Raw genomic sequence first — 14652 nt, forward strand, 5'->3', positions numbered from 1 at the left:
TTCGTCCCGTCCCTTTTTTTTGAATTACAGCCGTTGGGCAACGACTATAATTGCAAAAATAGCCATTCCCAACGGCCAAAAACGGCCATATTTGGCCCCCACTCCCACCAAAACACCCCCTACCCCCAAACTTTTAATATAATCCCTAAGTTTATTAAATTATACTTTGGCCCTATTTTCTACTATAAATACCCCAATCCTTCTTCATTTCTTCCCACAAAAATAAATCATTCTCTCTCAAATCTCTTACATTCTATCTATATTATTCTCTCAATTTTCTCGCAATCAAGTGATAAGTTTCAAGTATTTGGACAAATTTTTGGAGCAACTTTCAAGCTTCAAATTAATTTTTCAAGTATTTGGAGTAATATTTTGGGCAATTTCTTCAAGTTTCAATATTTAATCACGGTGCACTCGTTCCATCTCCTAATTTTAATATATATTTTTTGCGCATTATTTTGGTGCTTAATTTTTGTGTTTACTCTACGTGTTCTATTTTCGTATTTCATTTGGGTTTTTAATTTTTGTGTTAACTTTTTTAATTTAATTTCGTATATAAATTATGGCACCTAAAAATATATTTGGCGTATTTAAAAAAACTAGTAAAAAAATAGTAAAGGTAAAAGTAGTAGTAATCCTAATCTTAGCCCTTCTCCTATAATTAGAAAACATATAGATGAAATGACTCATGTTGATGAAACTTCATTTTTCCAACCCCCCGCATGTTATAATATTAATTTTGGAGAGCAACTAGATCATGAAACTTTACAAAGACAATTTGGCAATGATATTTTTATTGAGGACGAAGAAAATGAGGATGAAGAAAATGAGGAAGAAGAATTAGATGAAACACCCACTAGTCCCGCAATACAAGCTCCAACTCAGAGTCAATCTCGGTCCGGAGCTTTACCCCCTGTACCTCCTATAAGGGGTAAGCCTAAGGGTGAACGTCCCAAAACATCACTTGTATAATAATTTTTTAAACATGATAAAATCAATCAACGTGCTACATGTGAAATATGTAAGCAACGATTTGCGCACACCAAAAGTTGTGGGATAGGGGGTTTATCTAGGCACTTAGGTAGGGACCACAAAGCTTTATGGATACAAGCTAAAATAGAAGCCGGACAAATACCGGATCCTAGCACCGGTACTAGCACTCCTAGTCGATCTGGCGGGGGTTCTAATTTTTTACAACAACAACTTGACCCTGCTTCTGGTACTATTTTACGCCCCTATAACAAAGATAGAGATCGTGAGAACTTAGCAAAAATTGTGGCTGTCTGTGGCTTACCTTTTACTTTTCCTTCTCACCTTGCTTTTGTGTATTATATACAAGAAACTTATAATCCTGCTTTTCAAGGTTTTCCCAAGACTACAGTTAGAAATGATGTTTTTAAAGTGTCTATCACATCTGATATAGGTCGTAGTCCTAATGGTTGTGATTATTTAACTGTTACAAGTCATTGGGTTGATCATCACTTGAACATGCAAAAATGTATTATTGGTCATAAATTTGTTGATTCAAAACACACTGGAGCATATATTGCAACTACTGTTCTCCAAATACTTGATTTTTATGGACTCATTGATAAAGTTTTAACTATCACCTTAGATAATGCTTCTGCTAACACAACTGCAGCAACTAGCTTAAGAACTAGACTTTGTCCAATTAATCTGGTAATTTTTCATGTTAGATGTGCATGCCATATTTTTAACTTGGTTGTAAAAGATGGTATTAATTTATTTTCTGATGCTTGTAGAAAAGTACAACATGCTTGCGGCTATATTTTTCGGGCTAATAAAGCGAGTAGAATTCGTGAATTTGCTCAACAATTTGCTAGTGCTAACCTTCCATATAGAAAAGTTCCAAAATATATTTGTACTAGGTGGAATTCTACTTATGAAATGCTTAAAGTTGCTTATGATTATCGGGTGCCTATACAAAAGGTATTTAATATGCATAATGGTACCCCCGCTGATCAAATTGTTGATTCTGATTGAGATCAGATCAAAGAGCTTACTAAATTTTTAGAAAATTTTTATTATGCTATAAAATAATTTTCTGGTATATATTATCCTACTATTATACAAATATTAAGCCTGGAGATTTCCGTATTATTCAGAGATTGGATTAATTCAGAAAGAAGAAATCTTGGTTTTGAAAAATTAACCACTAGGGAAGAAGAAGAATACAATGAGATACTTAGCACTGGGAGCGATGACGACATGGAACTCATGGAACATCAATCAACATTGCCAATTCCAGAACAATGTCCGAGAGAAATTATAGATAAGTTACAACGAAGTTATATAGGAGCTTACAAATATTAGTATGATAATTTGTAATTGGCTACTAAGAGGCCTAGTTCAAACAGAACCCTTCCTAGAAGGTGGCTGCGTAGATTAGGTGCTCTTCAAAAGAATTATATTTGTATGTGAGATTTGAAAGTTCTATTAATAAAATAAAAGGCTTTAAGCGTTGAATTTGTTTTATGAATTGTCTTACACTCTTACTTAGTTACTTAATGGATTAAAATTATATTAAATAAATTATAACTCTATTATATATTTATAATTGCTAGAATATTTTATTACAAGTCTTTTGTTTTAATATTTTATAATTCTTTACTTAGTTTTCTAATTTTCATTTAATTTTTAAATTTATTAAATAAGTCAAAAAACTAGATGTTGCAAACTTTAAAAACTTAGTCATTGTCAAAAGAATATCCGTTGCCAAACTCAATGCTTAAATAATTTTTTTTAAAAACGGCACTTAAGGCCCGCGAACCCGTCCCGTCCCATCCCGTTTGTTAGCGGGACGGGATGGGCCTACCATCCGTCCCGTCCCGTCCCATCCCGTTCGTTAGCGGGACGGAATGAGCCTACTGTTTTGTCCCGTTTGTCCCGTCCCGTTTCGTCCCGTCCCGCCACCGTTCCGGCTAAATGTCGTCCCGTCCCGTTGGACAGCCATAGTACCTGGTTTCCTTATATGCGACCGCATGAATGGGTTCGCGATCGCGTAGGCTTAGTTGGACAGTGGAGGTTTTGTTCTATGCGGTCGCGTGGGGATATCTGCGATCGCGTGGGGATATCCGCGATCGCATAGGTTTAATTGGAGGCTGTTGAGTTTTGTTCAATGCGATCGCATGAAGAGGGATGCGATCGCGTGGCTCTAGAATTTTTTGATTCGCGAACGCGTGGCTAAGGTTGCGTTCGCGTAGAGTAAGTGTAGCAGAAGTGGAGGTCATACATTTTATACTTTGCGATCGCGTGGACGAGTCCACGATCGCGTAGGCCTGTGAGCTTGAGCTTCGCAATCGCGTGAAACACCGCGATCACGAGGGTTTTTTCTGGGCAGTGGATAACTGTGCTTCGCGATCGCGTGTGATTGTTCGGGCTGCATGCCGCAACATGTTTATTGATTTATGCCATGATTGGCTTGATATAGCACTTGGGCTGAAGGAGCCCCTCCAGAGTTTGTACACACCCTTAGTGAGCATAGGTACATACTGAATGTGAGTGCCGAGTGCGAGTGCCGAGTGCCAAGTTATGAGTGACTGTGAGGAATGAGTGATTATGAGGAATGAGTGACTGTGAGGTTGGAGTGAATGGGAGGACTGAATGACTGTTACTCTGAGAGGATGCATTGATTTCATTATTTGCTGCATTCCACTTGTCATATATCACTATTTTGAAAAATTCGGAAAAGAAGAACATTATTTTCGGCTTCGGTCAAACTTGATTCTAAATTTCAGTGAAATATTAAATGTTGAATTTGAGAGCATGCTTACTCTTTTATATTGGAAAATATTGTATTTGGACTTAGCTGAGAAGCTCGCCACTACTTTCAGTTCCTTATTTATTATTGTTACTTACTGAGTTGGTTGTACTCATACTGCACCCTGCACTTCGTGTGCAGATCCAGGTAATCCTGGATACAGTGGGTGTTGATTCTTCCGCATAGTTGATTTTTCGGAGATTCAGAGGTAGCTGCCATGTTTCGCAGACCTTGTCTCTCCTTCCTTATCCTTTTGTTACTGTATTTGGTCTCAGATTATTATTATAGACCAGATTTTTCCTAGACTTGCAATGTATAGATGCTCATGTACTCAGTGACACCCAGTTTTGGTAGTGTGTGTATCGGTATTTGCGAGACTTATGGATTGTGATTAAATATTATATTTTTAAACTTAAAAGAAATTATGATTTATTGATGTTGTCGGCTTGCCTAGTATCGAGATAGGCGCCATCACGACGGGTGATATTTTTGGGTCGTGACAGATTTATTATTGAAAGAATTTTTGAGAAAATTACTGTTTTCAAACTTATTCATATTTTGTCAACTTCGGTAAACGACTTGGGATTTTCATTGATATACTTGAAAGGCAGAACTATTTTCAAAAGTCATGATTTAGTTGAGCATTTACTCTTTGAGTTACTTCTTTTATTACTTGCTTTATGTTGTTATGAATTATTGTTGGTTATTGGAGTTGGACTCTGACCTTGGTACAAGCTCGTCACTACTTTCAACCTAAGGTTATGTTTATTACTTATTGAGTACATGGGATCGGTTGTACTCATACTACGCTTCTACACCTTGCGTGCAGATGTTGGCTGCTGATGTTGTTGTGTTCGTTGGGAGTTGGATCTGAAGATGTACCTGTATTCCGATTGTTGTTGCCTCTTGTTCATGGTAGCCTTAGATTCATAAAACTCTGTTTATGTACTTTTTAAACATATGATGTATTTATTTCATACCAGCTTTGTATACTCTATTCTTAGAAGCTCATGATTTGTACTATCAGTCCTTGAGGAATGCATCAGATTCAGATATTTCTTTACTTAATTACTTTATTAATTATTATTAGAATTGGTTAGTGGTTAACTGGCTTACCCAGCGGGTTGGGTTAGGTGCCATCACGACTAGTTAGATTTTGGGTCGTGACAGGTGGTATCAGAGCTCTAGCTTCTTAGGTTCTACAAGTCATGAGCAAGTGTCTAAAATACGATTAAAAGTATTAGAACATAAGGTAATAATGATTAAATATATGCATTGTTTGGCCGAACATCATCACCCCACACTTAAACGTTACTCGTGCTCGAGTCAAGAGTTTTTGGCTAAAATCATCCCTCAACTATGGCTCAAAACTAGAGTACATCCTTGTGTAATAATAGTGAACAAAAAATATCCCTTAACTATCCAAAGAAGGAAAGAATCATCCTTTTGTTAATTCCCGTTAAGAAACTAACAGCTGCAACCAAAACATGTGTCAAGCACGTGACTCCATTCCCCCCCCCCCAAAAAAAAATAATCTCACTATTTTGTCCTTCCCATTCATCTCGTCTTCATCCTTCACCGAAGATTATGCTTTTAAAACTTGATTTTTCTTTGAATATAATAAATATTAAAATAATAAACCTTTATATTAAATAAAATACTTACTAGAACTTTGTAAATTCAGTAATATCAGTATAAGTTAATTGGAAAGCTATTATATATGATATTATCGAATACTTAAAGATCTGTAATATCAATAATACTATAGATGGTGTGGATGATTGGCCGTTTAAACTTCGAGCCAGCATTTTCTTATTGTTTCTTATGCTTCAACTCATAAGATCTTCTGCTTTTAAGAATGAGGAAAGTGTTTAGTTTGAGAAGTAGCAAAAATACTACTCCATAGAATGGGAAAAGCCAAAATGTTTTCAATGGCTATTGTTGCTTTTATCTTGTTTGTGAGGTGTGGGAAGATAAGTAATGGAGAATAGCCCTAGCTTCAATTCTTGTTCAAGAACATAACTTATCTTGTTGCTCTAGTTATTTTCCGAAGTTAAACGTAGAACGTATAGATTTTGAAGCCTTAGTTTCAATGAATATGGAAGAGCAGGATAACTTCGGGAAGGATAGAATTAGGAGTGAAGAGGGATTTGGGGGGGGGGGGGTCACATGCTTGGCACATATTTTCGTTGTAGCTGTTAATTTCTTAACGAAAATTAACAGAAGGATGATTCTTGCCATTTTTTGAATAGTTAAGGGATGTTTTTATTCACTATTATTACACAAGGATGTACCCTAGTTTTGAGTCATAGTTGAAGGATGATTTTTGCCAAAAGCTCCTCTAGTCAACCAACAATTTACTCTATCTTGGAGCACTTTATATTTACATAATCGAAGCACACTACACCAATGACCACGGTTGATAGCAACAATTAAACTAGAGAATATGCAATCACAAACACTTCCCTTTTTCTTATGCCCTTCTTCAAAAGAAATATTCTCAATCACGACAATACGCTCATAACAATCCTAGCCTCAAAAACCAATTCAATATCATTGCCCTTATGGCTTGAACACCCATATCATAGAAAAGTCTAATAATGTTACATATTTATTGTGAAACCATGTGCCCTCACAACAAGAACAAGAGAGTAAGTTGAATCCACACATTCAAATTAAATGATCAAATATAATTTAAGGACTCACATCTGTCAAAAAAAAATCTTTCATTCTCACAAAGAAGTCATATGCATGCAATTGGTACCATAGGCATGCCCATAATATAAATAATAATGTAGGCTCACTCAATCTAAAATCAATGAGGACTTTTTCATGATTGTATTGTGGACTAATGGACTTTGAACAAAGGAAGAGTAGATTTTTATTTTATCAATGCGATGAAAACGATCTTGGGTTATGGGCTCTTTAACAATCCTATTGTATTCTTCAGTTGAATTAACTAATTAATTTATCTAGTTTATTGATTAATAGGGTTAATATTATTCATAAGAATCTGTCGAGTTCTTACTCGCCTATTCAAGCTAACCTAACGCCTATATGTCTGTGGAATTAGAACTAACAAGAACGCATTCATAATTCATGTACATCAACCAAGCCAGGCAATTAGGTATACGTCTATCCTAACCGTGAATCCGTTCCCCGATGCCCATGTTCAAGAACTTGCTTTACTCAATCATATGTGCAATATAGAATTCCCACTTTTGAGTTCAACTCCAGATTCGTAGATAATATTCAATTAGTGATCAAGGAATCAAATAATTAAGTTCAGGATTGAATAAATAAACTAATATGATAATCAAAAAACCAAAATCAATATCCAAATAACAATAGTCATAAAAGAATCACAACCCTAGAACATGAAGTTTAGCTCCACATAGACATGGTAGCAGAACAACAAATCATATAAAGAAACATAAAAATTAATAAGTTTGGTAGAAGAAAATATGAAACCCGGCCTCCATGGCGGCTCTGTGCTCTCCCTAGGTCAAAAGTTATTCTAAAAAACGCCCTCCCTTCCAAAATAGGTTTGGGACCACTTTTGTACGATTTGGGACCATGTAGGGCCTAAATAACCTTGTTTCGAACGAAGTAGGAAAACCCCCGCACCTAGCGTCCAGGGCGCTGGCCCTGGCGCAGAATCTAGTAAGTTTCCGCCTTCAAATCCTTGCTTTGAATTGAATTGTAATTCATTTCTTTTGCTTGTCTTCCACTTGGGGGGACAAACACCAAAGGTGTCCTCCGTTTGTCCCCTTATTGTTTTTATCCATTTATTATCCTTTTTTTTCTTTCGCATTTTATTTAATTTTGCTCTAATTTTTTTTATATTCACACTGCTTAGTCTTATACAGTTAAAATAAAATATTAAGAATAAAATAATATAATTAATACTCAAAAGACGATTAAAAGCACTAGAAGTGAGGCAATAATGATTAAATATAAGTATTGTTTGGCCGAACATCAACTAGCAATGTTTATACACTCATATACACCTTTATACAAGGTTGTTACATGTTTATATTTCATTATACACCTTTATACAAGATAAATATACTGCTTATATAGGTGTATAAGTATTATATAATAATATATAAGAGTGTATAAATATTGTTATAGAAAAACATATTGAATATGCGAGTGTAACTGGAAAAAAATGGTTATATCGATATACTATGTTGTATTGGGCTATATAATTATGCAATTTTCTTCAATTTATACTGATTTTAACTATTTGCTTCCGTTGATTATTCTAATATTCCATCAGCAGCTACCATTAAATGCGAAGGACCACATGGCCGCTTGTATTGGTTCACGTTTGTTTATTAATTAAGGAAAGATACAAAGAATATACTAAGGACAACCCGTTCAACAAAACATTAATGTTCATGTTGAGTCCGAGAAATGCCACATTCTAAACGGTGTAATATAGACAATCTATCTTAGTGGACATTTGGACATAAGATTTGTAAAATTCCAAAAAAAAGTGAATTTTTTTTTCAAGTGAAAATGGTATTTGAAAATTAGAGTTATGGTTGGACATGAATATAATTTTGGGTTATTTTTGAATTTTTGTAAGTGATCTGAGTGAATTTTGAAAAACAGTTTTTTCCAAAATTCATCTTCAACTGAAAATTGAAAATTTTATGGCCAAACACTGATTTGAAAAAATAGTGAAAATTTTTCAAAAAAAAGTGAAAATTCTTATGTCCAAACAGGCTCTTAATACAAGGGTTAGTGGTTGATTCGATGATTCAAACCTATAACTAGGGGTGTACAAATCGAACTGGAAAACTGCACCAAACAGATTAAAAATCCTGATTAGGTTTGGTATTGAGTAAAAAAATTCAAACCAAACTGACATATAAATAAAATATTATTATATATACTTTTAAGACTTTTTATAGAATTTTCTTTTAAAAATGTTCAAAATATTTGCGATTCTATTATGAGATGTAATATTTAATTAAATATGAAGTGCTCCATATTTATTAACTTTAAATTATGAATTGTATGATCACTTTCTTATCAAGTGTTAGTGAAATGCGTCTATCTCTTTGTTCTTTCATATTCATATGTCAAGATCTATTAAATTCTTATATCTTTTTCGAATTTGAAATGGTATTTCGATAATTTAAAATTAAATAGAACATATCATTATATAAGTTCATTTTTATTTTAATGTTTAATTATTAAATTTGCATTATATAAGTTCATATTTATTTTTATATTTAATTATTAAATTCAGTTAATCTTAAAAGTATACATCAACGTAAAATTATTGTCAGACAACTAAAAATTAACTATCATATGTGACTAAAAAATAATTTTCATAAGAATATTTTATTAGATCATATATTTTTTACTTTATTCAATTTTTACTAAACATATATTTACTTATAAAAAATTTAACAAAGTAAGATTGAAATAATATTCATATAAAAAGAAAGCCCGAAAACCCCGACAAAACCGAACCAATCCAAACCGACATAGCTGGTTTGGTTCGGTTTTGATAAAAAATGAATCAAAGTTGAACCAACCTCGTCCATGTACACCCATACCTATAACCTATAGAATATACGAAACCAATTCTATCGTTGCTTTAGGACTCTCCTTGTCACGATCCAGAATCTCACCTGTCGTGATGGCGTCTATCTCAATACTAGGCAAGCCGATAATCTCAATAAATCACAATTATCTTGTAACTTTGAAAACATAATATCTAGATTTAATAGAAAAATTCCACAAATACTGATACAAATACACTCCAAAAACCTAGTGTCACTGAGTACATGAGCTTCTAAATAATAACATAGTCCAACTGATAAAACACTGTTTGAAAATATAGAACAATACAATAACTGAAAGAAACGAGAGTCAAGATCTGCGGATGCCAAACATCTACCTCGATAGTTTCCAACGATAAAACTCCGAAATCTAGCATCTGTCGTATCCGGAGTTACCTGGATCTGCACACGAAGTGCAGAATGTAGTATGAGTACAACCGACCTCATGTACTCAATAAGTAACAAGACTAACTTTTGGGCTGAAAGTAGTGACGAGCTCAACAGGTACAATCCAATATAGAAATAGTAGTACAAAAATGTAGGCATATTTTCAAGTTCAACAAATAAGCCCAATACAAGTAAAATAGATAAATTTTGCATGATATGTTGTATATGATGTACCACAATGGAAACTTTATGTACTCACACTCATAGAATACTCAATCACTCAGTACTATATAGGACAATCCAGCCCAGGGAATTCCATCCCATATAGTCAATACAAATTATAGGAATCAATCCCATATGAAAATACTAAATTTTCCAACAAAAATACGAAATACAACTCAAAAATCGTCAGTGGGGACCACGTCTCGGAACCCGATACAAGTTACAAAATATGAATGCCCATTCAATCACAAGTCCAACCATACTAAATTTATCAAATTCCGACATCAACTCAACCTTCAAATCTTATTTTCAAATCCTAGGCCCAAATCCTCGAATGTTACCTCAAAAATACGTAATCTAGTCGAAATACTCAATGATAATTCAATATTATTGACTAACAATGATCACAAGTGACTTACCTCAAGATTTTCCGTGAATTATCTCTGAAAATTCGCTTCAACCTGTGTTTTTAGCAGCATCTACGGTCACACTTTTGCGGTGAAGCTTCCGCTTCTACGACTGTGTTTGCTTCTACAGATAAGAAGTCTGCTTCTGCGGACTCGCCTCTGCGAAAAAGCTTGCCGCTTCTGCTAAGCAGCCTCGCCTCTGTGAAAAAGTTGTCCGCTTCTGCTAAGCAGCCTCGCCCCCTCATTATGCTTCTGTGGTCGTACCTTCGAAGATGCGTGTACGCTTCTACGGTTTGCCATGCGCATCTGCGATCCCTACCTTTGCTAAGGCAATTTTGCTTCCGCTCAACCAGGCTCGCTTCTGCGAGCTCGCACCTGCGAGAAAAGTTTCGCAGGTGGGATTGCATCAGTAGGCAGCAAGTTCCAGCTTTGTTCTAAGTCCAAATTTTGATCTGTTAACTATCTGAAACTCACCTGAGGACCCCAAGACCTCAACCAAATATAATAACAAGTCGCAAAACATCATACAAACTTAGTCGACGCCTCAAATCACATCAAACAATGCTAAAACCACGATTCACACCCTAATATCCAAACGATGTCGAAACGAATTCCAACTTCAATATTCAATGTCGAAACCTATCAAATCAAGTCCGATTGACCTCAAATTTTGCACACAAGTCATAAATGAAATAACTGACCTATTCCAATTTCTAGAATCAGATTCCGACCCCAATATCAATAAAGTCAACTCCCGGTCAAACTTCTAAACTTTTAATTTCTTATTTTTGCCATTTCAACAACAACAACAATTACCGACTTCGAAATAATTATCCAGACATACTCCTAAGTCCAAAATCACCATACAGAGCTATTGGAATCATCAAAACTATATTCCAGGGTCGTTTATACATAATTCAACATTCGATCAACTATTTTAATTTAAGCTTTAAATCTTGGAACTAAATGTTTCAATTCATTTCGAAACTTCCTTGACAAATCACATAATCACAATTGAGCATAAAATATTCAGTAAATGGGAAAATAGGGCTTTGATACTCAAAACGACCGGTCGGGTCATTACATTCTCTCCCTCTTAAACAAACGTTCATCCTCGAACAAGTTTAGAATCATACATGGAGTCTCAAATAGGTGTGGATATTTGCTCCGCATCTCCCGCTCAGTCTCCAGGTAGCTTCTCCGACTGACTGGCCTCTCCACTGCACTTTCACTGAAGCAATGTTCTTTGATCTCAACTTTCGAACCTGCCGGTCTAAATTGGCTACCGGCTCCACATCATAAGTCAAATACCATCCAACTGAACCGTACTGAAATCCAAAACATGCGACAGATCTCCGACATACTTCCATAGCATAGATACATGAAACACTAGATGAACACCCGATAGACTAGGCACAATGCAAGTTCATAAGCCACCTCTCTAATCCTTTTAAGTATTTCAAAGTCCCAATATACCTACGACTCAACTTGCCCTTCTTCCCGAACCTCATAACACCATTCATAGGCGAAACTTGGAGTAGTACCTTCTCTCCTACCATGTAAGCAACATCACGAACCTTTCGGTCGGCATAACTCTTCTGTCTAGACCGCGCCACGGGAAGTCAATCTTGAATCAATTTAACCTTTTCCAAAGCATCCTGAACTAAATCAGTACCCAATAGCCTAGCCTCACATGACTCAAACCAACCTACAGGAGATCGGCATCGTCTCCCATACAAAGCCTTTTACGGAGCTCTCTGAATGCTCGATTGGTAGCTGTTCTTATAGGCAAACTCTGCATTCGGCAGAAACTGATCCCAAGAACCCCTGAAATCTATAACACAATCACGCAGCATATCTTCTAATATCTTAATAGTGCGCTCGGACTGTCCGTCTTTCTAAGGGTGAAATGATGTACTCAACTGAACATGTGTGCCTAAATCTCGCTACACTGCTCTCCAAAACTGTGATGTAAACTGCGTGCACCGATTTGAAATGATGGACACTGGCACACCGTGAAGGCGAACAATCTCGCAAATATAAATCTCAGCTAATAACTCTTAAAGAATAAGTAGTACCAACTGGAATAAAATGCGCGGACTTGGTCAACCGATCCATAATCACCCAAATATCATCAAACTTCCTCAAAGTACGTGGGAGTCCAACTACGAAGTCCATGCTAATACGCTCCCATTTCCACTCCAAAAATTCAACTCCCTGAAGCAATCTGCCTGGTCTCTGATGCTCGTACTTTACCTGCTGACAATTTAAACACCGAGCTATAAACCCCACTATATATTTCTTCATCCTTCTCCACTAATAGTGTTGTCTCAAGTCCCGATACATCTTGGCGGTACCCGGATGAATGGAATACAACGAACTGTGGGCTTCTTTAAGAATCAACTCATGCAGCTCATCTATATTTGGCACACAAATTCGACCCTGCATATTCAACATCCCATCATCTACAATAGTAACCCCTTTGGCATCGCTGTGCTAGACTGTTTCCTTCAGCATACTGGCGCTCTATGATGCGGTCATATAAAGAAGACCGAGAAACCACACAAGCTAGAACCAGACTGGGCTCCGAAACATCTAATCTCACGAACTGATTGGCTAAGTCCTGCACATCTTATGCAAGTGACCTCTCCCCAATATGAATGAAAGCAAGGCTACCCATACTCACCGCCTTTCTACTCAAAGCATCGGCCACCACATTTGGCCTTCCCAGGATGATATAAAATAGTAATATTATAGTCCTTTAGCATCTCTAACCATCTCCGCTGCCTCAAATTTAGATCCTTCTATTTGAAAAAGTGCTGGAGACTCTGATGATTTGTAAATAACTCACACAGACCATAGAGATAGTGTCTCCAAATCTTCAATGCATGAACGATGGCTGCTACTTCTAAATCATGAACATGGTAGTTCTTTTTATGTGGCTTCAACTGGAGCGAAGCATAAGCAATCACTCTACCCTCCTATATTAAGACACACCCAATACCCATCTGAGAAGCATCACAATACATTGTATAAGAGCCTGAAGCTGAAGGTAAAACTAGAACTGTAAATGTGGTCAAGGCAGTCTTGAGCTTCTGAATGCTCTCCTCACACATCCGACCACCTGAATGGAGCACCTTTCTGGGTCAATTTAGTCATAGGCGCTGCAATAGATGAGAAGCCCTCCACAAAGCAACGATAATACCCAGCCAAGCCGAGAAAACTCTGAATTTCAGTAGCTGAAGATGGCCTGGGCCAACTCTGAACTGCCTTTTTTCTTCGAATCCACCTTAATTCCCTCACTAGACACTATGTGTCCCAAGAATGCCACCGAACTAAGCCAGAACTCACACTTAGAGAATTTGGTATAAATGTTCTCCTCCCTCAACCTCTGTAGTACAATAATCAAATGTTGTGCATGTTTCTCCTGGCTACATGAGTACACCAGGATCAACATCAATAAATACTACGACGAATAAATCAAGATGCGACTGGAATATACTATTCATCAAGTGCATGAACGCTTCTCGGGCGTTGGTTAGCCCAACAGACATCACGAGAAATTCATAATGACCATAGAGGGTCCTTAAGGCCATATCTGAATCCCGAATCTTCAACTAGTGATACCCAAACCTCAAATCAATCTTGTAGAACACCCTCACCCCTTGAAGCTAGTCAAATAAATCATTAATACGTGGCAAAGGATACGTGTTCTTGATTTTAAATTTGTTCAACTGCCTGTAGTCAATGCACATCCGTATAGTACCATCTTTCTTTTTCACAAACAAAATAGGTGCACCCCAAGGCGACATACTAGGCCTAATAAACCCCTTATTAAAAAGTTCCTGATTTTGCTCTTTCAATTCTTTCAATTCAGTTGGTGTCATACGATATGGAGAAATAGAAATAGGCTGAGTGCCCGACACCAAGTCAATACCAAAATCAATATCCCTGTCGGGTGGCATAACCGATAGGTCTGTAGGAAATACATCCGAAAAGTCTCGCATTACCAGTATAAAGTCAATAGTAGGGGTATCTACATCAACATCTCTCACAAAAGCCAAATATGGAAAACACCCCTTCCCAACCATCAATTGGGCCTTCAAGTAAAAAATTACCCTAATGGGAACATAATCTAGAGAACCCCTACACTCGACCTTCGATAATTCCAGTATCTCCAACATCATAGTTTTTGTGTGATAATCCAGAATAGAATGACATGGAGACAACCAATCCATACCCAAGATTACATTGAAATCAACCATACTAAGCA

The sequence above is a fragment of the Nicotiana tabacum genome, chromosome 19, assembly GCF_000715075.1.
Source record: "Nicotiana tabacum cultivar K326 chromosome 19, ASM71507v2, whole genome shotgun sequence".
In the NCBI taxonomy this organism is placed as follows: Eukaryota; Viridiplantae; Streptophyta; class Magnoliopsida; order Solanales; family Solanaceae; genus Nicotiana; species Nicotiana tabacum.